Below are 24,226 nucleotides of genomic sequence, written 5' to 3'. Positions count from 1 at the left end.
GAGAGAGGTCAAATGTAGTCACTAGTTTTCCCTCAGTTTCATTTTCTATTAAGAACTACACGGAAGCCTTTCTAGTGGTTTTTGTGTGTGTGTGTGTTATGCACTGGTTACTCGCCTCTTTCCTCCATAGTTCGTAGGCAGCTGATGTTTGCAGGGTCTCACGTCAAGGAGAGAGGTTCTTCAGAGGAGGTGGTGGTGCAGAGGGAGCGCAGAGCGCACATCGCTTCCTGCCAGTGCCAGCCAACACAGGCAAAAGGTTAGGTTTTTGACCTCATAGTACTTCAGAAGTAATAATCAACAAATCATGTTATGTAAAACTGGCAAGGGTGAGACCTCTATTAAAGCTTATTCATAGAAATTGGTTATTTATAGTTATTTATAAATAAAGGATTCTGTACCTCTGGCAGGGAGCTCATCATAATATACAATAAGTTGAAAGAATGATTATATGATGATTAAAACTGATTTTAGGAATGCTCTTCCATAAGTTGTAAACAAGTTACACCTATTTAGAGGATGAAAAGAAGAAGAAAGAGAAGATTGTAGGTGGGCGAAGATAATAAATACAGGGTTTGCAAATAAGACAGAAATAATAAAGCAGTAAATATTTTTAGGCAGGAATGCAGAGTCTTAAGGCAGTGGACCAACATAATCTTGCTAGTAAGCTCTTATGTCTGTTTAATGAAGGCATAATATTAAATGTATGAGATGGCACAGTGTCAAGGGGGGTTAACCTATGTGCTCATGGAAATGAGCAGAATGGATATGGTGGGGAAAAAACCACCACCACATAAGATTACGAAAACAATCAAAGAGAAACTTTGCTAGGGAAATCTTCTATTTCCACACCACGTGAAGAGCACAGTGCAGATGAATGTTCAGAAGTGTGAGTAAATACACGGCTACATTCCAAGCAATTAGCAAGCCTGGCTAAAAGAAGTTGCAGTAAATTAGATCAGTATTGTTATTGTGACGTTATCATGAATCTAAAGAAGACCAGAAAAACTGAAAATAGAAAGAAATGCCTTTAACAACAACAAAAAAAAATAGCAAAAAATAATCTTCTACAGACATTCTCTTAATTTCTTTAGGAAGGAAGTAGTTGAAGGACAGTTCCAAAATATTTAATCTTCTGAACCTGTCAGTCTGTGTGATGAGCTTAAAACAAGTGTCTTTCTCCAGAAGGAAGACTGGTTACTTGCTCTTGTGTAGCCTTGTTCCAGAAGACGAGTGTCTTCTGCACAAGTAGGCTAGGAGCACAATACACGTTTTTCTGGAGGAAAACTGGAAAAGGCTTTTGAAGTGAGAAGTCCCAGTTTCATTCTGCCCCTAATAAGACTGATCGTAGTTGTCTTTTTCTGTGGACCTCAGAGCACTGGGGGGGGGTGTTTCTCTTTTAACAGGTGTGTTACTGTCCTCTTTGCCCAAAAACAGTGGATAAGCCCATTGCAAAAAAAGATGGGCAAGATCAGTGCTCTGTAGGCACAACACTCATTATTTCCCTGTACCTCGATAGGAGTCCTCGAAAACTAGTGAAAGAGATCATGACTTCTTCAGAGGACTCGCTCACTTTCTCCAACCCTTGGCAAGTTAAGAATCGGTGATCTTTTATCAGTTTTATCTCTTAAAATGGAGGCAGACACATAGAATCATAGAATCATAGGGTTGGAAGGGACCTCTGGAGATCATCTAGTCCAACCCCCTGCCAGAGCAGGGTCACCTAGAGCAGGTTGCACAGGAACGCGTCCAGGTGAGTTTTGAATGTCTCCAGAGATATCTTGCTATCACACTGTTTTGGAGAGATTTCAACATACAAGCTGCTTATTTTCTGCAGCATTTTCACCTTGCACATGTCCAGCAGTTGTTGCAACACTAGCTGCAAGTCTTCTGAGCAGAATCCAGCATGTTTGGATTTTATTTGCGTTGTCCTTTTTCCTCTCTTCCAGTGCGCAGACCTATGACTGACCTATGGCCTTGCTCTAAATTACAACTGTGTCCCTTTTTGTTGGCTGACATATTTCCCTTTCTCCTCTCCACTTTCTAATAGTATGTGCAGATGCGTTTCTTTGCTTTACCCTGTTTTGTTTGTTCATTGTTTTATTCTTGACAGATTGACCATTTGCTAAGATATGTGCCTCTGAGCTCTTGAGATAGATAGGTAGTGTGTCAACTCGGTCAGTCACGGTGAGGTTCACCTGTCTACTCAGATATGTAAAGCTGGCTTATTCTATCTACTATTCCCAAGCCTCCTTTGACATTTTTTTAATAATTTCATACTTTTCTATTTTATGTAAACTGCAGAGGCAGAATGCAGAAGTTCATTCAGAAATTATCATTTATCTGTAAAGACTAGAGAGCACCGTAGTGTTTTTCAATGAACTAAAGGCTTTGCATTTATATATTGAAAAAGTTCTTATATGTGATTTTGTTAGTGCATCCTATAAGGGAACAGACCATTATCAGACCCATCTGCCCCAACTTTGAAATTACCTTAATATTTGCATTGTGTAATGCAATTATATTTTTCTAGTGTTCATAACACAGTCAGGGCTCTTTTCGTTTGTCTGTAAAAAATATCTTGATAGGAGTCTGCTTTCCGCATAATTCTTATTGTGGCAATTCCATTCTATCCGGGCATGTGGCTCCTTCTTCATAGCTTGTGATGAAGGAAGGGAGCATCATATGTAGCGATTTACTTGATAAGTGCTAGATCTGGGCACACATGACAGAGAGGGCACTGTTTCCAGAGGAACCACAAAATGGAGTTTAAGGGGAAAAAAGGGGAAGAAAGAAGGGAAAAGACTTCTTTTCATTTTAGACCAACTTCAGCGGCACAATCCGTGCATTTTGAAGTGGTTCTGCTTTCTGCTAGGAGTCAACCATAAATCCAATGGGGAAAGAATGGCAGATGGAAAACCTTGTGAGTGTTGTGGGCATTTGCAAACCCTTACCATATCCCTGCGAGCATTCAGTATGGTGCATTTGGCACTCTCAACCTACACTGCAGATTGTTTCCACAAGACAGTTCGTAACACAGTGGCAGAGAAGACCCCAAGGTCTTTACACACAGTACCACTTCACTTACAAAGGTATGCGCTCATTTGATGTAATCAAAGGACACCAACAGGAGAAAAAGGGAGAAATAGGCATTTCTTTCAGAGCAGATGTTTTCATTTTTTACTAAATCCGTTCTTGCTTCATGATTCTCACGTGAAAAGAATCCATCAGAAACTCCCACGAAAGCATGCGGGAAATCTGCAACTGTTGCACGGTGTGCGTAAATATTCAAACTATTGCAAATCAAATACTAAGTTTTATATGCATTTCTGCTTTTATATAGTTTAAAAGTAGGTAGGTAACACATCTCCTCAGATGATGACAACTTTGCAGAAATAAAGTAAAAAGTAGAACCTGGTTTCAGGAAACAGGCTTCCTAGAACCATTATCATTTCAAATATTTATTTAAGTGTGAGATACTCTGTGTCTGTAAGAAACTACCTTTCCAACTGAAAGGAGCATTTTTTCTCCAATTATATGGCCTCAGCTGAAATTCTTAAATCCTAAAGTGCCCAGTTGGATAAAGCGCTTGAGCTTATTTCTGAGGAATGTGAGGACTCCTTATTTATTTCTCTCTTGCTAAGAGGTGAAATAATCAAAAAATCCTAATTATTTCTCAACGTGAAAGATGAAGAGGGCATTGAAATCAATCTTCTGTTTGTTATGCGCTGGAGGCCAATCAGGATTGTGAAGGAAAGAAAATATACAGTATTGCATTAACCTTCAACACACTTGGTAACTAACAGCAACAAAAATGCTTCCCATCAACAGTGGAAGATTTTGAGTGACAGGGAATGTGACAGCAGACTGTGTACGGCATGAGAGGGGTGACTGGCCCTGCAGAAGATGTGCTTCCCTTAATTTGTGGCTGTTTTGTTGTCTTTTTTTGTTCTATGGTGGGGCCTCGGGTTGGGTTTTGCATGCCTTCCCTGGAGCTGCTCATGTGTTTAAACTCAAGATCTTTCTCAAAGCATCTCTCCTCTGGGTTAAATGTAGTACAGTTGCAGGTATCCGTTCAGATCTGTGACTCACTCATCTGCATGCCCTGTCTGGTGCTCTGAGCTAGAAGTGACTTACTGGTTGCCATTTTCTGCATTGAAAATTCCACATTTTTCCATGTATACAGGTGTGTGAGCAAGAGTGCGCATGTTGCACGTGTGCAGGTAACACAGAATATTTCTCCCCAGAGTCATGACTTCCAAATTGGCTACTAACTTAGGAAGGCGAGGGGGCTCTGAAAATAAGCCGCTCTCCTTCCTCCCCCCTGCCTAGCTGCTGCACTAAATGGGGCTCTGCCTCTTAGTCCCTTGTCTTCCCTTCCAGTCCCCTGTGTCCCTTCCCCGATACCATCCCCCCGCCGAGGCACTGTTTAGTCTCCAACTCATAAGTATTTCACGGATTATTTGAGGGTGATGGCTTTCAGAAGAGTATGCTGAGATGTGGTCTGGAGCCAAATCTGCAGCTTCACACTGCAGTCAGATAGTGCCGGAGACATTCTGCAGACTTCAAAACAAAGTACGATGGTCCGGTATTGTGCGTATTCCTAGAATATCGCAAGCAGCAGTGTTTCTCCATTTTAAAAACAAAAGTCCTTCCAGGTCACTGCATGACTCTCTGTTCTTGTGCAAGATTGAATTAGAGGTAAATTGGCTTTGGTTTCTTAGAATGACTGTGCTGATGTTGCGTTGTATTCTGTTCACAAAGCTGAAGGCTGATTTTTGTTCTGGTGGTGTAAGTTGTCTGATTACGGTAAGATAAAACAGTATGGAGGCTGTTTTTTCACTAATCTTATTTGATTGTTGGTTTTAGAGCAGGCTTGTTGGTAAGCGCGTTTAGTGAAATTATACAGGTTTGGGAACTTTTGGCTATTCTCTTTGTAATATTCTGTTCAATTTGAAGACTGGGACTAAATTAAAAGCATTCCCCCTCTTTTTTCCCTTTTTTCCTCCCCTGCTCACCTTCAGAAATCATGGCGTGTTGCTTTGTATTTTCCTTGTTGGTAGTTTGGGATACAGAGAGATGCCTTTCTAAGGATCAGTCTGAAACTGTGCAGTACAATGCACAGTGATGTGAATGGCCCGTTGTTGGCCCTGGTTAAAGAAGCTGTGACAAATCAGCAATGGAGACGGAGCAGGGGAATCAGTTTACAGCTAGGAAAACTACAATGGCAGTTGTATTGGGAAATCGATGTTCTTTTGGTGTGTTTTTTTTATTGCCCAAATGTCAGTGTTTCTCAATAGCTTGCTCATAGGAATAGGAGACAAGGGAATTCTCAATGTCCAAATCACAGAACATGTGCTATTGTTTGAATTCTCCTCAATTTGTGAGCTGCTCGCAGCAGGCTGTAATCATGTATCATGCTGATTTTTGGTATCTGTTATGCATTATTTCAGTTTCTTATGACTTTTGTCTTCCTTATTTATGCAGGGGAAGCAAAAGGGCAAACTAGATCAGCAAAAAGAGCTTCAAGATGTAGCTTTACTCGAGAATGCATTACCTGGTTTGGCCGTGGGGTACTTTATCCGTGTCTTTCAGTTTACCTATCTGTGAAAAGTAAAAAAAGGGTAGTGCCTTCCTTAAGACCTTGTAAAAGCTGTTACTGTGTTTGATATTAAAGGTTATTGTGGAGGAGGCGTGGGCTTTTTCAGTAGAATGCAGTTATAGATATTGGTTTGTCTTTGTGATAGCTGTGAAATAATTGTTAGTGCCGCTCTTTGCCAAAGACATCATTATTCTGTCTAGAAGGTATCAGTACAGCTTCATTACTTCCTGGAAAGTGTTTGGTGCAGTACAGATACAGGTCTGGTCCTTCTCAATTCTCTTTGTACAGGACAAATGAACTCTGCTCCACTTTACTACAGCTTTAGATGAGACCAAATTATGAGTTTGTAAGAACTGGGATTTGAATCCTAATAATCAGATTTAGTGGAAGTAAAATGAATGCGGCCAAAATCTTTTTGTTCCACTTTATAATTTAATGGGTTTTTTTTAATTTTGTTTAATATTGCAGTTGTTTTCAAGATTTTGGGAAAATATTGACATTGAATGAAGGACACAAGTTAAGCAGTGTAATTACCTTACCTGATCTGTTGAAAGATCCCCTAAACAGGAGGGGAAAAACATTGGAAAACAACTGAGAAGCATTTTTCCCTAACCAGCTCAACTCTTTGTCCACAATGGGAAAATACACCATGTTGGAAAACGGTTATCCAACAGTTTTGTCTTTAATGTGCGTAAGGACCACTGTGTAAACTGTGACCAGTTCAAACGTCATTAAATACCATTTTCCCTATCTATAACTAACAGTAGAACTGTGTTCAGTAGTCAGTGTGTTTTTACTGTGTGCCAAGCGTAGACAAAATCTGAGTTGTTCATTTTGAAATGCGTGCACCAAAGAGCTTTTAAATGTGGTAAGTCTATGACTAATGTTAATGCTTATAGGACTGTCAGAGACAATGTAGATATTTATGTAGATATTTCCCAGTAATGACTTTGAGGGTTGTTTGCTTTAGACTATGTAAAACATAATACAGCCAAAGTCAGGAGTCTTTGCTCCCCCTAATAGAAAGAGCATCTTCAGTGGAGGATGCTTGAGAGGAGCCAAGCTAGGTGATAAGAAAGCATCCAGCTGAGTTTAACTCACTGAAGAAATATTGTCTTCAAAAGGTTACCCAGCAGCTAGTTCAGGCTGCATTTCAGAGGCATCAGTGAAGGCAGCAGACCAGTATAACCACCGTATCTCCTAGAAGAGTTCATGCAGGGGATATCCAGTGATCCAGCAGCCTAGGGAGAAAGTGACCATTCAGAGGGCTCCAAGCGCTTCCGTAAGACTGACTGCTAAGATTATATATGCTATTTGTTTTCCTGCTGATTAAATTATATTACAGTTTCATCTGCCATCTGTCCATTTTAGGCACGCTAAGCAATAGACCTGGGTGGACTGTGCCTTATAGAAAGGCTTGGCTTTTTCTCTAGGGCTTTATTGGAAGAGGAGCGTGAGAAGAGTCACACCCATAATCAGTATGACTGCATTGATACAACGTCTCTTCCTAAGCGGGTTTTCCAGAAAGACTCATTCTAGCGCAGACGAGGCCTTGGAGAAACATATTGAGTAATCTCCCCCACCCACAAGCTCTGGTGGCGTCTTCTTCTTGTATGGACAGCAGTGGAGTAGCCCCCTTGCGATCTCTCTTTATGCAGCCACTCTCTCTGTGTCCGGCTGTTTGCCCCATCTACTGCAGACGGTGCAGCAAAATCTCCTTGCAGTTAAGAGAAGAGAGGACTTTCAGAACGAAAAATGACTTTTCAAAAGAATTGAAAAATTGTCGTTAAAGCACTAATTATTTTCTTTGGTTTGTAGTTCAGAAATGTCCTTTCTGTAAGCTGGCTCAGTCTTCTTTACTTTTTTTTTTTTATTAGGTCCGTTGCTTGAGCTGACCTTTTAAAAATCTCTTTTGAGTGGCTTTGATTTTTACAGGGTGGTGTAAGAACACAAACAGCGTAGGGGTTCACTGCCTTATAATATTTCATCATCTTAAAATAAGTATTTTCTTCCAGTTGCTTTGGTTGGTAGTTGAAACCCGCTAGAAAAAGATCTACATATTTTATTTGTGATGTGATAGAACTGGGAAGGAAAGCAATAAATAATGATAACAACTCTTAACGTAAACTTGTTTTCCAGTGGAGAAGTTTATACTGTTTTCTTTGTCAAGCAGTGAGCAGTCCCAGCATAAATCATGTCTGTGTATTTAAAGTTCATGTTTGAGCAGTTCCCAGAGTTGTCACCGGATTTTCAACCGTCCTTGCTATTTTTACTGTGGATTTTCCAGCTGATATTACGAGGCACTGCCCATGTAGTGGCTGATCTGTGCGTGTGTGGCAGCTAGTCCTCCTAAACAGACATATTTCTGGAAATTCAAAGGTAACTCTACTGGAATAAATTCTGAGGGCTAAAAGGTGTAGCACAAATGGTAATATATTTGAATTACACAGTAGCTCCTCACGGGAAATACTGATTGCACATTGCACACAGAGCCAACATCAGTGTAATTTGCAAGTATGCCATGCCTTATTGTTATTCCTACAGCGTGGTATCCTGCACTGTGCATGCTGCGTTGACTTGCTTTTATTTTACTGCTTACGACATGCTGAACTTTGTGGGGGGCCTTCAGGTGTCCCTGCACCTTGGGCAGAAATTGAAGTCCTCGTGCCTGCCTGGCGCATCTGCTGTTGCAGCCAGTCTCTTGACTGCATTTTGAGGTGACAGTTATAGCTGCCACCAGACCTTTTAGTTCTGAGGAGGGATCCTTTGTCCTCTGGCCCTGCCACTCAACCCCAAAGTTACAGTAAAAAATAATATTCTCTCGGTTGAGGAAACATCAAATCACTTCAAAAACTCCTTCCTCGCCCATCCTGCTGCAGGTGATTAGCTGAGCCATGGCAAGCCTTTAAAATTGCATGCATAGATAGATTCTCCTCACACTAAGCCTGAGCTAAGCTGAAACATAGAATTGCAGTCAATCTTTCTCTGGCCCCGAAGGAGGGAGGTGCTCGAGTATGTCTCTGTATGCCTTTGCTTTGTCAACCCCAACTCTGCAGATGACCAGATGGCCACAGGGTGGGTTTTGTAGCTACAAGATAAAGCTCACGGCAAGCAATTTCCTTCCATCAGTTAAGGACACATGCATAGAGATTCAGATTTTTTTTTTTCTCCTCAAAAAAAAAAAAATTCCCTGAAAACTTCTCTTCATGAGAAACACTGCTTCATGTGGCAGCTGGGAGAATGTGCCTCCTTTTTTTTTTTCATGTAGGGCAGCCAAAAATTGTTTGTGGTTCTAAAAAAGTTGCAATATTTGAGAAAGTACGAATCCAATCATATTGAATATAAAAGGTCACGATTGTCTTTTTCTTCTGGACTTTGCAAGAAATGTGTAACATTTGGACGATGCCTCCTGTCTGACCTGAGATGGTGATGGGTGAGAAGTAACAGCCACCCCTCTAAGGAGTTATGAAAAAATACTGGCAAGTGCTGTTAAACCACTTAGAAATATAATAAGGCAAGACAATGAATAGGATTAGAGAAATGTGGGAGTTTGTAGAACTGGTGGCGGTGGTTGACCGCTTATATCCACCAGCGGATCTTGTTCACAGGGGAAGTTGGAGGAAAGCTAGCTATTACTACGACTTTGTTTGCTCTAAAGGAAGAGGGCCCAGCAGAAGGGAGCTTCAGATAGCAGTAGTGGGCATTTTGATGTATATTTTTAGTACAGCCAAGATAACGTTTCTAGACGTGTAGCTTATGTTTAAACTCTCATTTGGGGTTCTTGGTTTGTTTCATTTTGTTTAGGGTTTTTTTTTATCATCACTTCCCATGCATTCTTTCTTTCCCTTCCCTGGCTTTTCTAGCTGCTCTTCTGGAGCAACTTTTTTTTTGTTTTAAGGTATTTGTAAACTTCTTTCAAAAATAGGGTTTTAATGGACTAGAAACATACTATGTTCAGTAATTGCTTATCAGTGTGAAGCTGGGTCAGTTTGCATTCATGCTTTTATTTTCATGGCCTTTATTTTCACGGCCTTAGGCTTTTATTTTCATTCAGCAGTAAGACAACAGATGCAATTAGCATTGCTTTAAATGTTTCTCACCTGGCCAGGAAAGGTATACATTAGAGATTGCATCTGAGGTTTTTCCTGGGATCTTTTGTGATGTTGCACGTGTATTTTGTGCAGGGGGACATTTAGATAATGCGTCTGGCAACTTTCATCCTAATGATTGTCCAGTATTAACTTTGCAAAGCTGTATCATTTAGTGTGTAGTACGTTTTTAAAGGTGTGTATAAAAGATGTCACCTATCCTGCGTAGCTGTGGATAGGTAGAAAAATGGTTTTGAAACACTTCCTGTATTGCCAACCATTTTACTGTGCCGAAGCAGGGGAGGAAAAAGGAAATTAAAAATGTAATCTAGCCATACTTAAAATGTTGACATGTTTATCCTGCGCATGGTGTTTAAAACTGAGGTGTCCTGAAAGAACCAAGAATGCCTTTAGAGGTTAGTATTTGCAGCCATTTTCTTTCCCTTTATCACAGTCACAGCATACTAGCTGGGAATCTAAATAAGTAGTCAGCTGAATATACACATGGCGAGGTTATCTCATTTCTAGCTGCCTGCTTTGTTTATCAAGCACTTATGTAATGTTCCGAATTATATTAAGGCAGGGTCGAGCTTTGTATTCACATGCTGTTATCCTTGTGCCGATAGGAGAGATGAACAGAGCAGGGTGTGAGATGTTTAAAGGGATGACTGCCTCTCCCCTCCCCTCCCCTCCTCTCCTCTCCCCTCCTCTCCTCTCCCCTCCTCTCCTCTCCTCTCCTCTCCTCTCCTCAGCCTCAGATGTTAGATCTACACTCCATTTCTCTTTTGCTTTCTAGCAATTACAGTGCAAGGCCGCGAGACTTTCATGCTTCACACTCCTCTGTCAGTGGCATGGAGGCGCAGAGCTAAAAGGCTGCGAAGGCAACAAGTGCTAGACTGTAAACATCGATTTGAATGTTATCAAACTGATTTGGGGTTGGAGATAGACCAGGGATTTTCAATACATGTTTATAATTAAGAATGTAAACAGAATTTCATGTTTATATGCCCCAGCTAGAAAAAGAGGCTTTTAAATCTCTGGTTTGCGCTCCTTGAAAAGAGAAGAATTGAACAGTGAGGGTAGAAAGGAAAATGACACTCCTGCGAGCATTAAATCATACCGTTTCCTCGCTCCCTTCCTCTCCCTCTCCATCACACACAGTTGCATACAAAAACTCAGCTGCAGAGCTGCTATTTTTCATTCTTGTCTTCGACTATACCCTTTTTCTGAAAACGTATGTGTGCAACGGGGTTTTGTTTGTCCTTTTTTTTCCCCCATGGCGAGATGTAAAAAAAGGGTTTGCCTAAAAGACGTATTGAAGTTAATAACTGTCTGTTCAATTAAAGACCTTTTCATGGTAACACAACACAGTCTTTTTTGCGTAAATGGGTTGATATAGACTCACTGTGACCATTACTTAGTCATGTAACTCATAAGCAGCTAACTGTAGCCAGCCCAAACTGGTTTCGGGATTTTGTTGGAGTTTTTTGGTCAATAAATCATAACCTCTCTTGAGACTTATGAAAATTCCTTTTTAGCCATGGTAGTTGCTAAGTAATGTCCCTACTTGGAGAACAGTTTAGATACCAATCCTTAAATTGATAGCTTGCAGACTGCTAAATTTATGCAGACAGCCTTTCTGGACAAAGCCAGCCAGTTTATTTGCTGTTTTTTACAAGATTAAAGCCTTGAAATCTCTCTCTGCGTAAGCTGCTGATTGCCATCTGAGGTTTCCTTAACTTAGAAGCTCGTATCTAAAATAAAATCTAAATCCCAATTTCCTTATCGTCTTCATTACTCACCCTAAAATCTTTTAAAGAAAAACAGGCCTTCGTTTTCAGTTTTGGAAATATTATTCATTACTTCAGTGTTCCTGTCTTCACAAATTTAAGCCATTAAAAAAATAGTGGATTAATACAGGTACCAGACTTGTGCCATCCCTGTTTCCGATTCACTTTTCACTTAAAGCGAGCTCCAGCACAGCCAGTGACACTCCTAGACGTGGTGCTACGAATGAATATCCAAAAAATTCCTCTTTAGAAAGCTAAAACCCCTTCTTTTGTAGAAAGAAAAATAACCACTTACTTGAACTTACTTTGGCATTTGAATTTTAACATATACTTGGATTTTTTTAGAGAAAGCTGTATGATGGATTTGTGTTGAGGTATGCATGCAAAATATTGTTTCACACAGAGGCAGGTTTTGCGGCAAAGTTTATAAAATCAGCATTTCTTGAAGGACATGCTTATATGAGGGCTTTTATGGCATCGTGAAGCTTATGTAGAACATCTGAAAGCTGTTATAGCAAACAGGAGGTTTTACTGTAATTTGTAAAGTAATCAAGAAAATCCTTACAGCACTTTCCCTAAACAAGTGTGGGCACTAGTAGCCCTTTATAAATTTCTATTCTAAATTCTAGGCATTTTTACATAGCGTAGTCCGACTGTCCTGCATTTTCAGTTAAGTTACTATTAAACCACCTTAAAAATAAATGAAACATATTAAGTGTTATCTTCTTTCACCCTCACCGCCATAACTGGAGGCTTAAATTCTAAATTTTCACTGATGCGTTTCAAGAGGCCAAGTGAGATTAACAGCGCAAGCTGCAAAAATCGTACGTCGCTCACCCACTAACAGGGGCCTTCTTTTCTGTGAGTTTCCATAAATTAGATGTGGAGCCAAAGCAAGCGGAAGCTATTTTTAGTGCAGCGGCAGCACTGCAGAACAGAAGCTGGCGGAGCATCACGTGTGTCACGCTGAATCAAAGGGAGTATCCCAGCAATGTGCTGTAAACAAAACAAGGGCGCTGTCAAAAAAAAAAAAAAAACCACACACAAGCTTTCAGGTACCCTAAAAAAACGCGAACCAAAGCCTTACGTGAGAAGCGACCGCGCCGACTTACCAGCTGCGTTTCTTAGGAGATTTTCCTATTTTGCAAACATGGGAGCGCAATGAGAATTCCGTGTTTCCTGGTGTCCCATTGTCTTGCTCGATGCAGTCCTTAGCATTAGGCATTTTATTTAGAAATCTGTATTTTTCTGTCTAGGTCTCTTATCAAGTGTAATTGTTGTCTCAAGGTACGTAAGCGTAGGAAAAGCAGATGCAGCTGTCTGCAGAGCCACTGCGCAGGGGATGTCCTTGCTGTGAAAACACTGCTTTACAGCCTGTGAGGTGTTGCTTTTCAGCAAGGAGAAGAGCAATATGAGCTAATTCTTTATTCTTACACATTAATTGGATTGACGTGTTCAAGTCTGAGATTTTCCATTCATAATTAGTATTTTTATTATTTTGTGGATTTTTTGCATGAAATGTGTCTGTCCCCAGAAATTACACATTAACCTGAGTAAATACTTACGGAACCTTTCAAAGATTAACTTTTATTTACGTTTGCTTTGGTTTCCGTGTGTCCGCATGCTTTTGAAGGGGCAAATGTATTTTAACTCAGTAATTTCAAGACTGTCTGTTACTTCAAATGACTTGCCAAGCGCATGGCATGAAAGTTTATTGTCAGTCAATAGCATCAGTTTATTGTTACTAAAGAAGTTGAGACACAACCTTTATGGAGGTTAAAAAAGGTGCCAAAATTTTTCATTTCAATTGATAATTTAAAAAAAAAAAAAAAAGCTACTTCCCTTCTTCCTGAAAACCATCTGTTCAGGTGATGCATCCTCTGTCAGTCCTGCAGGTGCGTGTATGAACTATGGGGTTTGAATTTGTTGCGGTTTCTCTTTCAGGAGCCTGGGGAATGGGAGAACATTTGCTGCCCTTACAGTAAATGCAAATAGCTGTGAAAAACTGACTTGGGAAAAAGGATGTCGGCCTGAGAAAGCTGAATAATACTATTTCCCTACAATAGCAGCCTATGCAAAAGAGGGTTAGATGAGATTAATACACAATAGGCACATAAAGACAAACACAAACATCAATGCCAGTTGTGTCAGCACTGGCACAAAGGGACTCTTGAGTGCAGCAAGTCCCTCTTGTTACCTCCTCGCTGCTCCTGGCTGGGTTTTTCCCCTGGGCTGGGGGAAAAGTTGCTCGAGGCAGCACCTGGGTTTGGAAAAAACAAGGATATGGGTGAGCTCTTAGGCATGGCAAACATGGCACAAGTCCTGCATAGGTGCGGGGAAGGACTCTCTGATTCTTCCTGAAATTGTAGGTTTAATGGACTTCAATGTCAAAGAGGAGCTGTTAACCTGGTCTGACCCACAGGCTATACACTTCTGTTCAGCCAACATATTTTAGGCAAGTTGCAGGCAGGGAAAAAAAAAAAAAAACATAAAATATAATGTTGGGAGTCGGGAAAGCTAAGAAAAAAGAGTAGAAGCAGGGAATTATTAACGAATGTTACCTGCACGTCTTAACTCATACAGTAATGCTAAAGATGTGGACTCTGAGCTAAGTGTTTGTAACTATTCAGACATTAGCCTTTCTTGTTTTTAAATAAAGTATTTTGATTTTTTTTTTTGTGCGAGAACCCCCTTCCTAAGAGTGTTCAACATTCTCTTATGAAAAGACAGCAAAAATATTTGATATGATTTATACAAATTTTCACTTTATGTAGAAAGGAAAAAAAACAGCAGCTCTTCTGTTGATAATAAATAAATGTTTTCAAATGCCTGTAGCCACATCAAGGGAACGTCCAGCTGAACTCTGAATCTGCAGTTGCTGCTTGAGTTGAGAATCTTAAGTGTCCTGTGCTGCCTTACCATAAGATACGACAAGAAGATATGGCCATGAATATCCCAATAAACACCTGAATGTCAGCTTCTTGTTCCTCGTGACAACATTCCCTTGCACAGATAGACCACCTCCTTATTCCAATACCCATCATCTTTCCCATCTCAAATACCGTGGAGAAAAAATGCCTTTAAAAGGCAAACTGCAGCATATTCTCATGTCTGGTTTTGCCGGAATGGCTCCTACCAGCATCTATTGTAACTTCAGAAAAAAAATAAGCTGAAAACATTTTGATTTGAAGTAACTACAAATCACAGGAAAGGAGTTTGTCTTCAGCTAGAAGTTTTGCGGTGTTTTTAGGCCTCAGCGAAACAGGATTTGGAGAGCAAGAGCTGACTGATTTCCCCGATGCTAGCGACCGACGGTCTGTTTTCTGTAACAAATAACGTGCTGTTTGTTCTCAGCAAATTCACCTACGTGTTTGCGGCCAAACCGAGCGGCCTTTGCAGCGCCGGCGCCGCTCGCGAAAGGCTGGGGAGTTGCGTGTGTTACAGCCACCACGTTTCCTGTCCCGGCCCTGGGAGGAAACCGAAGCAGGCAGCAAGGGTGGGGAATCTCCTGCTCGCTGGATGCCGCGTCGGCTTTCCGAACACACACACACACACACACGCACGCACACACACCTCCGTGTTATCAGTAATGGGCAAAATAAATAAAAACACTGTACCCACAAGGCATCGTGAAGCCAAGTCGTACGTCACATCCAGCTCACAAATTACAGCTTCGGCAGCTCGGCTCACCGCTAAGGCATCTCTATAAAACAGTTTTCCCTGAATGAAGCACGGAGCGGAGATGGCACGCTTAGGAAATGATTGCGTTGAGCTCTTCTTAGTGATGCAAAAAAAAAAATAAAAATTACAAGTTAAAAAGAATAATAGTTGCTGTGAATCTGCTGTTTATGGGGAAACTTGGAACAGACGCTTCTGTACTGGGATAGTATGAAATCTAATCTTTCAGCAGGTCAGCTATGACATGTATGTAAATTAAAAAAAAATCTATAAAAAGCTATCGTATTAACATATGGCAATATAATTGAAAAGGAAAAAGATTTCTTGAAAATTATGCTGGGTTAACATATGACTGCTTAAATTAACTTTGGCTTATAGGGCTGTTTTAATTATGTAGTAAATTAAATACAAGTAGATCAAAGCTTGGGTTATTATATATAGTTGCAAAACCTTTTCAAGGACGTAGTATTTGTAATCAGCTCGTAATAGGTGTAATTTTCTTCTTCCACCATTTCTGGTAAAGAAGCTGCTATACACGAGTCTTAACTTTCCTCTGATGTATGGATTTCAAAAGTTTTTTCTGGATTTCTTCTTTTTGCCAGCTCCTTTTCGGGCTCTTTGAATCTTTTGACAGAGGTGCAATGGCAGCCCATCTGGGCACACCCAGCCTGCCATTAACCGAACCAGTCTGGGCACCTGTGCGGAAAGAAAAAGCGTAAATACAGCCAGGTTTCTAACACACCGGGCTCAGGTCCTGAAGCCTTGACATAGCAGATGCACTGCTGTCTGTAATTGAGCTGGCTACTTTAAATTTCAGTAGATGTCTGTGGTAATTCTCTGTATTCCTATGGATCACCATGAAGATAATGTCTCGGTTATAATTTTCTCTTATCCGTAGTTATGTGCCTATCCTGTGGGTGTCTTTTTTTTTTTCTGCAATGTGAGTTTCGTAAGTTCTAGTTCAGCATTTCCTTTTCCTTATCTGAACCATCCTTTCTTTGATATTTCTCTCTTACTCTTTCTTCACTCCTACCTGCGTGATACATCTTGCAGCGTTATTCTCAACTTTCATCATTTGAAATAACGATACTGGATTTTAATAATATCCTGTTTCTTAGCACACTGGGAAAGTCCCTCTTACTTACTCTGCAAAGGTGATGTATTTAGCAGCTTCCGCACATCTTGCTGAACTTAAAAGGTAAATTGCTAAGTGTGCTTGATGTCATTCTAGGGAAGAAGGTGAGGTTGCTGCACTGATTTCGCTGTGAGTGGAATCAGCTCATAGCTGTATATTTACTTAATTCCTCCAGCATCTGAAACATGGGTAGACACCTGTTTCAGGAGTTAGGTGCAGGGCAAAAAGAATTTTTCCCCTGTGGGATTATATATTGAATAAACCTTGTCACAAATACCCAGTGGGAAGCAGAAAGATCCTTACTTTGTGTACTGTATATTGAGTAAAGCACGCAGGTGTTTTTCTGCTGTTGTGGATTGCCTTTGGTTTATTTCTCCATTGCATTTTCTCAGAAATATGTAGTCTGTTATTTCAGTAGATTTAAGTAATATCAGCTGATTTGCTTTTAATTGTTATGTTCGTCATTATACACTACGTATAGGAAGAATTACATACTGTTCATACAATGTCATAACCAACATGCAGAAGTGGAGCCAAGGATGTGATGTTATCTGGATTGCCATCAGCCTGGGTACAAACTGCAGCTCATCTGTACCTTCAATTTCTAAGCAAAGCCCTTGCCGTCAGCAAAATGCCATGCAAAGGGTCCCCTCCCACAGCATTGTCATGCTTGTGTCATACAGCAAAACAGCTCTTGCTGACGCAAGGGCTTCTTCCTTGGGGTTAGGTCTGCCTCCTGGTTTTAACCTTTAAACAACAGAATAATTGAAATCAGAATTTGTGTCAGGCAGCTGGTGGATATAACATGGACATAACAACTTAAATATACATACTTTTTGGTCTCTGCAATGGTGTTCAGATTGTCTGAGTGGCACCTTGGTACTGCTAAGTAGTGCTATGTCCTAATGTTCGGCATTACCGATTCATCTCCTTCCTCCCAGAAGTGCTTTTTTATGCTCACTTGCTACTTGATAAAATGAAATTCAGCCCCTTTTTGCACAAATTCAGTAAATGGGATTTTATGTCAAAAGGCAAGACCTGGGTGGGGGAGGAGGGGGGACAACATTTCACCTCAGTGTGCATCTTGCAGGTAGCACTTCCCTCAGCTACTACTTGGCAGGAAGATTTTTTGGATCCTTGGATCCAACTAAATATCCTGCTCAGCGGTCTGAGCTTAAGGTTTCTAAAGAGGATCTTGCCCCAGCATTTCTAATAATGAAATACGTGCCCCTCTCAATCGGTGTTGCTAAGATGACAAAAGGTTGTTGAGTTACAAAACTAAAACTCTGTAAGCAAGCAGAGGAATCCTGGCAATTAATAGAGAAAGAGTGATAGGATCAAGCGACTTTCTTAACTGCTGGAATAGTTTTTCTTTGGATAATCAGTGTGGATTGCAAGGGGGAAATAGCGTGTTTGGGATCCAAGAATGTATATAGCAATGTCAGGAAAATAGTAGTTGGGCGAGCGGTGAGGGCTGGGGACCTTTTTTGAACGGATTGTGAGAGAAGGCATGAACTTAGAACAATAGCATTTTAGAATAAGACTGTGTAATGTAACTCTGAACTATTTATAACGTGCGGAGAGATAGTGCAGGTACTTGTGTTTAGTGTAATTATGCTTATGCAATCAGCTTTTTTAGGAAGATATCCATTTGACTAGTTTATTTTTGGAAATGTACTTGAGAGTGCTAAAATGTGTATCTATATATCTGTCTTTATATAATTTTCAGCTTTGGTTCTAAATCTGTTTTTTGTATCTGTCAGGAGATATCCTTCTACCTATAAACGCTATGAGGCTGATTAACAACTCATGGCAGACAAATCTACAAATATCAAGCTTTTGGCATCATAAATGAAAATGCCTTGCTTTATAAGGGGGGGGAGGGGGAGAGATTAATTTCCTGTTTAATTTCTACAAGAAAAACCCCACAGCCTAACCAGATGGAATTTCTTTGTACTATAAATAAGCAAAGCTTTCCTTCTTTCATGGCTTCAATTTTGATATATTTCTATCTAAATTGCTCCTTCCACAATTTTCCTCGTACTGCTGGGTTCAGAGATGTTCTTTCAGATGCTCACTAGATGATGTAAATAACGGAACGAAGCTCTTCAATGCTGACACGGATGTGTGTATATATATAACTCTAAACATGCTGCGTGGATAGCTGGGGCAGTCGTGATCGCTTGAATGTATATTCTGGGGAAAGTTAGAAGAAAATACATCTTGCCGTCTTAAAGATGGTTTGGTGCTAATCTAGGTAAATGGTTTTATTAACAATTACAGAGAAAGAGCAGAGTAATAAATTTATGCGCTGCCTAAAAATGGTTGGTTGTGGGCTTATGTGAAATGCATTTTATTTCCTTCAAAATGTTCCATCTGTGTTTCATGTCATGTCATAATTAATTTTCTCAGATGGGTGTAGGTTTGCAATACTATTTTTATTTATTAATATTAATCTATTGGTTTCTCATTATATCTTGCATTTCACTCCTTACCTTAACAATTGTAGGTCATGTTTTATTTTAGAACATTCGTCATTTTAGTAGAAATGATGATGCCATGATACACTGGCTCCTTTGTAAAACTTTACTGCCAATCTCTCATCGTATTGAATTGTATTTTCAGTATTATGCATGGGCACGTCCTTGACATTCGGTGTCTATATGGTATCTAACCTAAATTTTAATTACAGGCAGCTTATTACCAGACTTCTGGTGATAATCAGTAGAGTTGTGTTTGAAGCCGTAAATACAGAGAAGTCTAGTTGGGTCACCAGTGCTGTTCTGTGTTCTACTTCCAGGCACCTCTCTCTTCTATCACATTTAAAGATAAAGTCAAATTCTTAATACAAACAAATTTTGTCTTAAGAACACTTTTTAAAATAATACAGGTAGGTTAGGAGTATAAAGGAATGAGTTCCTATAGCGTAATTCACTTTTCTGGTCCTTTTTTTATTCTCCTGCCATAATTAAGCAGGACACAGGAGTTGCATGATGAGGTATTCCTTGCCAGAACAGAAAACATTTTAAGGTGAACCGCTGAAGAAAATCAATTACATTGGAAAACAAATTCTGCATGCGTAATTGAAGATACCTCGTAACACTCATATGGTCATCCTTCTCAGAGGATAAATTAGCATTGACAGCAAATTATGACCTGGGCATAGTGTTAGTTTTCCCAGTTGTCTGAGCAAATTGACGTGCAGATCTTGCTTTATAAAGCAGCGTGTCAGCTTACAGACCAGCGCCTGGCTTGGTGTGGCAGGTGATATTACCCATGGCAGTTACCGAACGGGTAGAAGGCACTTCCTAGAACTCAGCTATGTTGTGGCTTTGTTCCAGTGTCCTCGTAGGATTATTTAAATTCATCCAGATTGTGTTGAGGAGAAGTATTTAAAATGTAATGTGCCACACTAGGAGGTAAAGCTGGAGCTTGGCTTGTTCCTGGTGGCGTGATGGAGGTTGCAGAGGAGCCTGTCAGCGCTGGTGTCTCACTGTAACGCTGACAGTTCGCCTAGGTCAGGTGCTGGCAAAACCACTATTACTTGAAGTGTTATTTATTATATCCTCTATTAAGCATGTTTCTTGGAAGATACAAGAGAGGGCTAACAATCTGTATCTAAAGCTGCTGGATTTTAGAAAAATCTCTTTACAGCAAGATAATTAGACTTGTGGACAATGACACAGGTGTGATCATTCCCCAGAATAAAAAGCCATCTCTGTACCTGCAGTGTGTTGTGCAGTGTCACGTGTTGCTGGACCGTAGTTCTGACTATGATGTTTGGAGTTGGGCTACAACTAGTAAAGAGCGGTGTCTCCATTTGCTTTAAGGTAAAGACCTTCCTTTGGGCTCCAGACATCCAAAATCTTGCACACATTACTGATCTTTTAAGCGTATGAGCAGCCTCATTGAATTCCAAAGTGTTGTTGCATTCAATAGGATTACTTATATCCTTAAAACTATGCTTGTGAGTGAGTCTCGGTAGAATGAAATCTTTTCTTGCACTGAATTTCTTAGTCCCTCTGTATATCTGAACTATTTAATCATTCTGACAAAAGAAAAAAAATAGTGCAGCAAATACAAAGCTACTCCATAGTTGGAATGTCATGCTGTCGTTTGTGTTTATTTTCTCTATGTTTGTTCTGAAGTCATGAAAATTCCCTGTTACCTATAGCTTCGATAAGAAAATGACTCACCTTGAAAATGGTGTCAGTTTTGAAGAATAGGTCGGCAGTTTGTCAGTGCACCTTTAGTATGTTTCAAATTAGTTCTGGTCATCTTTGCTTTCCTATTGGCGTGGGCTGTCAGTCTGCATAATGTCCTTGACTTGTCTGAAGGGGCAAAGGTGGCCTGGGACACCCACAGAGTGTTGTGGTGGAGCCCGTCATGTGGTTTCTCAGTGCCGAGATGGGGAGAAACACAGGCAAAAGGCATAAAAACCAGTTGGAAACATCCCTGTTCCCTCACGTCTGTGATTTGGCTTTTGTCCACCTAGTGTTTTGACACCGAATCTGCTCAGGAGTGCGTTGCAGTGCTTGAGCTGAATTTAGGTCAGAGCAGCCCCGGATCCGACACATAACCGGTAAATGAAGATGAACGTCTTAAACACATGCAGTTGTTTATTACTTACGCTTCTTGATTTGTTTTCCATTTGTTGTCAGATTTTCAAGGGTTTGTGTAGAAATACATAATAAAACACCGAAATTTAAAAACCATAGTCAGAAACAGTTCCTTTAAGCGTGAGTATGACTTTGTGCTTTTTGAATATGGGTAGCACCGAGACCACCTCAAAAGAGCATCTTGTGAAGCGGGGAAAGGGGCAGCACCTGCCGAATGAAGGAACAGCTTTTGCTTTCAAAATACCATCGCAGTTGTGTTGTAAAAGTGTACTTTTTGGATTTACTTAAAATTGTTGTCAGTGCACCCGTCCACAAAGCAAAGTAATTATTTTTCTGAAGGAAATGTGAACTTTGGGTGCTTTGAAGTCTAACACATGATATCCTGTTGTAAGACAGACATTTGTTGAGGGCAAGAGATCAGTAGTTACAGTGCTGGTGTTAGGACTGGATTATTTGTAATCTAATTAAGAAGGTTACTAACAATTTGAAGGGATTATAAGATTAACGATTATCTGTGTGTTTATTTGATTAAAATAAATGCCTGCAGATTTGGGTGCTATACCTGCGCTCTGGTATTTGAGATCAGAAATCCCATTTAATTGGAAGTAGAAAACCAAACAAAAACAAAACTTTGTGGTTTGATTCTGTTTCTGTGATGACTTTAATGACATGTCTAGTCACTTATTAATCTTTGCTCTGTTTGCACTGAACTACAATGCACCTCGTTATTCAAAGCCATTTTGGAGAAAGGTTTTGTAGGGTTTTTTATAGGGGAAGGAAGATAGTTTTTTAAAATAGTGTACCATTATTTTAAAAATTCATTTTTGAGGTACTGGACAGAGACAGTAATTCTGCAGGATACTCCTTTGCACAAGGCTGGGGTTTTGCCTGTAATTTTGCAGCTTAGGTCTGGCATTGCTTCGTGAAGCTTCCCAGATTGATTCTTTGAAAAATGTCTAACTCTGTGTGATTAAGAGTTTCATCTCATTGTGGAGCCAAGTTCCTAAAGGCTAAAGGTCCTCATTCTTCTTCACACTCTACACATCCTCTTGGTACTACCTCCTGAGGGCACTCACTCTCCTAAGCAATAGTATGAAGAACTTCTGTATTAGAATTTGGTTTAATATGGACTTCCCTGGGAAAAAAGGTCAGATCCTTAGAAACCATCACAAATATGGTTCTCACCCGCAGGACAGGTGCCGGGCACGGTCTTTCTCAGAGCATTTCCCAGCATCTGAGCCAAAATGTCACAGACACAGACACAGTTCGATGGGAAAAAAAAAAAATCTGGTAAGGGATTTGTTGTTCTAGGAGCCCTCAGGTTTGAAGTGGGAAATAAAAAGCAAAAAGATATAAAAGCGTCAACTTTTCTCCCTGAAAATACAAAATTTGTACCTGCCCCCACCACCCGACCGCAGGATGCCAATATTTTGCCATCATTACGTAAATGCGTGAGTGATGGTTCCATATTTAGAGAACAAATGATTCCTGGTTTTCATTTCCACAGGTTATATGCAAGTTGGGAATGATATTTTTAATCATCTCTTTAAAAGAAAAAAAGAGAGAAAAGACAACATTTTGAGATCTGAACTGACAAGTGGCTTGGGGTTTCTGACATTTATGCCTTATTTATATATTCCTTTTCAGCCTTCTCCGGCTATTATTGCATAAATCTTCCATGTTTTTTTTTTACTACCTGTATTGGTGGAGAAGACAAATTGGGAAGTTCAACTTCCTTCTCGGTGCCTGTTTTTAGGCACTTTAGAAGTTGTCCAGGATTCTGCCCTTCCTTGCAGATGTGTACGTGGTACAAAGCAGCAGCTCCTAGGAAGTGGCAGGGTGACTTTTCAGCTGTAAAGGCCAAAGTTGTTCTCACAGTATCACCATGATGCCCTGAGGGGTGGTGACGTTGGCGGCCATCGTGCAAGGAGCTGCGGCTGCCAGGCTTCCAGGTGGCTCCACGCAGGTCCTCAGCCTGGCTCGGGCACTGCCGCAGTATTGCAGCACCAGAACAATGTTCCCGGTGCTGCTCAGCCCCCTCCTTCCCCAGCTCTCCTGCCTCGGGCCATAGATGGTGTGCTGGCACTGGCAGCGAGCCTCTCAGTGTGGAGCCCACACAGGGAGCGACGAGGATTGCCCGCGGTGCCGACATCTCTGTTATCCGCAAACCAAGACCCCTTTGCTCCAGCTTCTTGTAAACCAGACCCCCAAAACAACAACCGCCTGTTGGGTACGGGGTAGAAAGATTAAAAACAGAAGCGTAATGTAATCTTTAAAATAACTTGAAGCAGGGCATAATCAGGTGGTTGCATAATTATTTTCCTCATTCCTCAAACCCAACTCATTGTATTGTTGTTTTAATAGTACAAATGCACTGTGCACTGAAAAAATCAAGGAAAGTTGACAGGAATGGAAAGAAAGGTCCAGAGAGTGCAGAGTTAGGAATGCTTTTCACAAAATGCCTATTAATAGTAAACGTTAGTGTTAACATGACTTACTGTCAAACGTACAGGTAGCAGGATTGCAGGGCTAGTTTTGAACACTATGTTTTGTAACCCTTGTTTTGTTTAAATATCTTGTAACTATTGAATAGAATTAGGCCAATTATTAGTAAATTGGACGTGATCACTGTATCCTTCTTCCTTCCATTTTGTAGTAACTATTCATCTCCTTGCTTCAGCTCCATGCCTTCCCCCAGCTACCCGAGGTAATCACTCAGCCGAGCCGTAGGTGTTATGACCAATTGCTTGAATACATTCAGTGGTTAAATATATCCTGTTCTAAAATGGGCAGGATAATGGCGATTTAAGGAAAACATTTCAGCAGCATCAATTGTAAAGGTACAGGAGTTTTCTTATGAGTCCAATGCTTATGTCTAGCATTTGTATCCACACTGTTAGACCTCTGCTTGATGTTGTTCCTATTTTCACCTGGTAATCTCTAAGGCAGCTGATCATATACAGATATTCATCCGATACTGTTTTTCATGCACAGCTCCAATGTCTGTTGTGCATGGGGATAAGAAGGATAACCCATCTGCTCTACATTACAAGTAGAGAAGCCCTAATAAATTCTGCTGCATGGCATAAACAAGTTTGGGAAGAGCAGGCTTTGTGTCCTTCCCATCAAAGGTGAAAGGTTACCGTGTTTCTTCACTCTGCTTAAGGGAAGGCAACAGATCTACCTCTGAATGATGGGTGAAGTGGTTCTGTTGGGTGTTTGCAGGTAAAATGTTTTGGAACCACTGGGAGGATGTCAGTCTTCATCGTCCTTCTGTCCTTTGACTCCTGAGCCATTAATTTTTGCCCTGTTGTGTA

The 24,226-nt window shown here is 40.5% G+C and overlaps 1 protein-coding gene and 1 long non-coding RNA gene across 4 annotated transcripts in view; one reads left to right on the top strand and one right to left on the bottom strand.

The window, feature by feature from the left end:
• GNAL (G protein subunit alpha L) overlaps positions 1–24,226 on the top strand; it is a 201,640-nt gene that overhangs the window by 152,875 nt on the left and 24,539 nt on the right. The gene's annotated exons all lie outside the window — the stretch shown is intronic.
• On the bottom strand, positions 11,324–12,855 carry LOC141739419 (uncharacterized). Its single transcript, XR_012585705.1, has 2 exons — positions 12,590–12,855; positions 11,324–12,473 (listed from the first exon to the last, which is right to left on the bottom strand). It is a non-coding gene; the product is annotated as an uncharacterized LOC141739419 (long non-coding RNA).

Source organism: Larus michahellis, chromosome 2 (assembly GCF_964199755.1).
Source record: "Larus michahellis chromosome 2, bLarMic1.1, whole genome shotgun sequence".
NCBI classification, from domain to species: Eukaryota; Metazoa; Chordata; class Aves; order Charadriiformes; family Laridae; genus Larus; species Larus michahellis.
The sequence above is the reverse complement of the archived record's forward strand: the minus strand, read 5'-3'. Positions and strand labels throughout refer to the sequence as shown.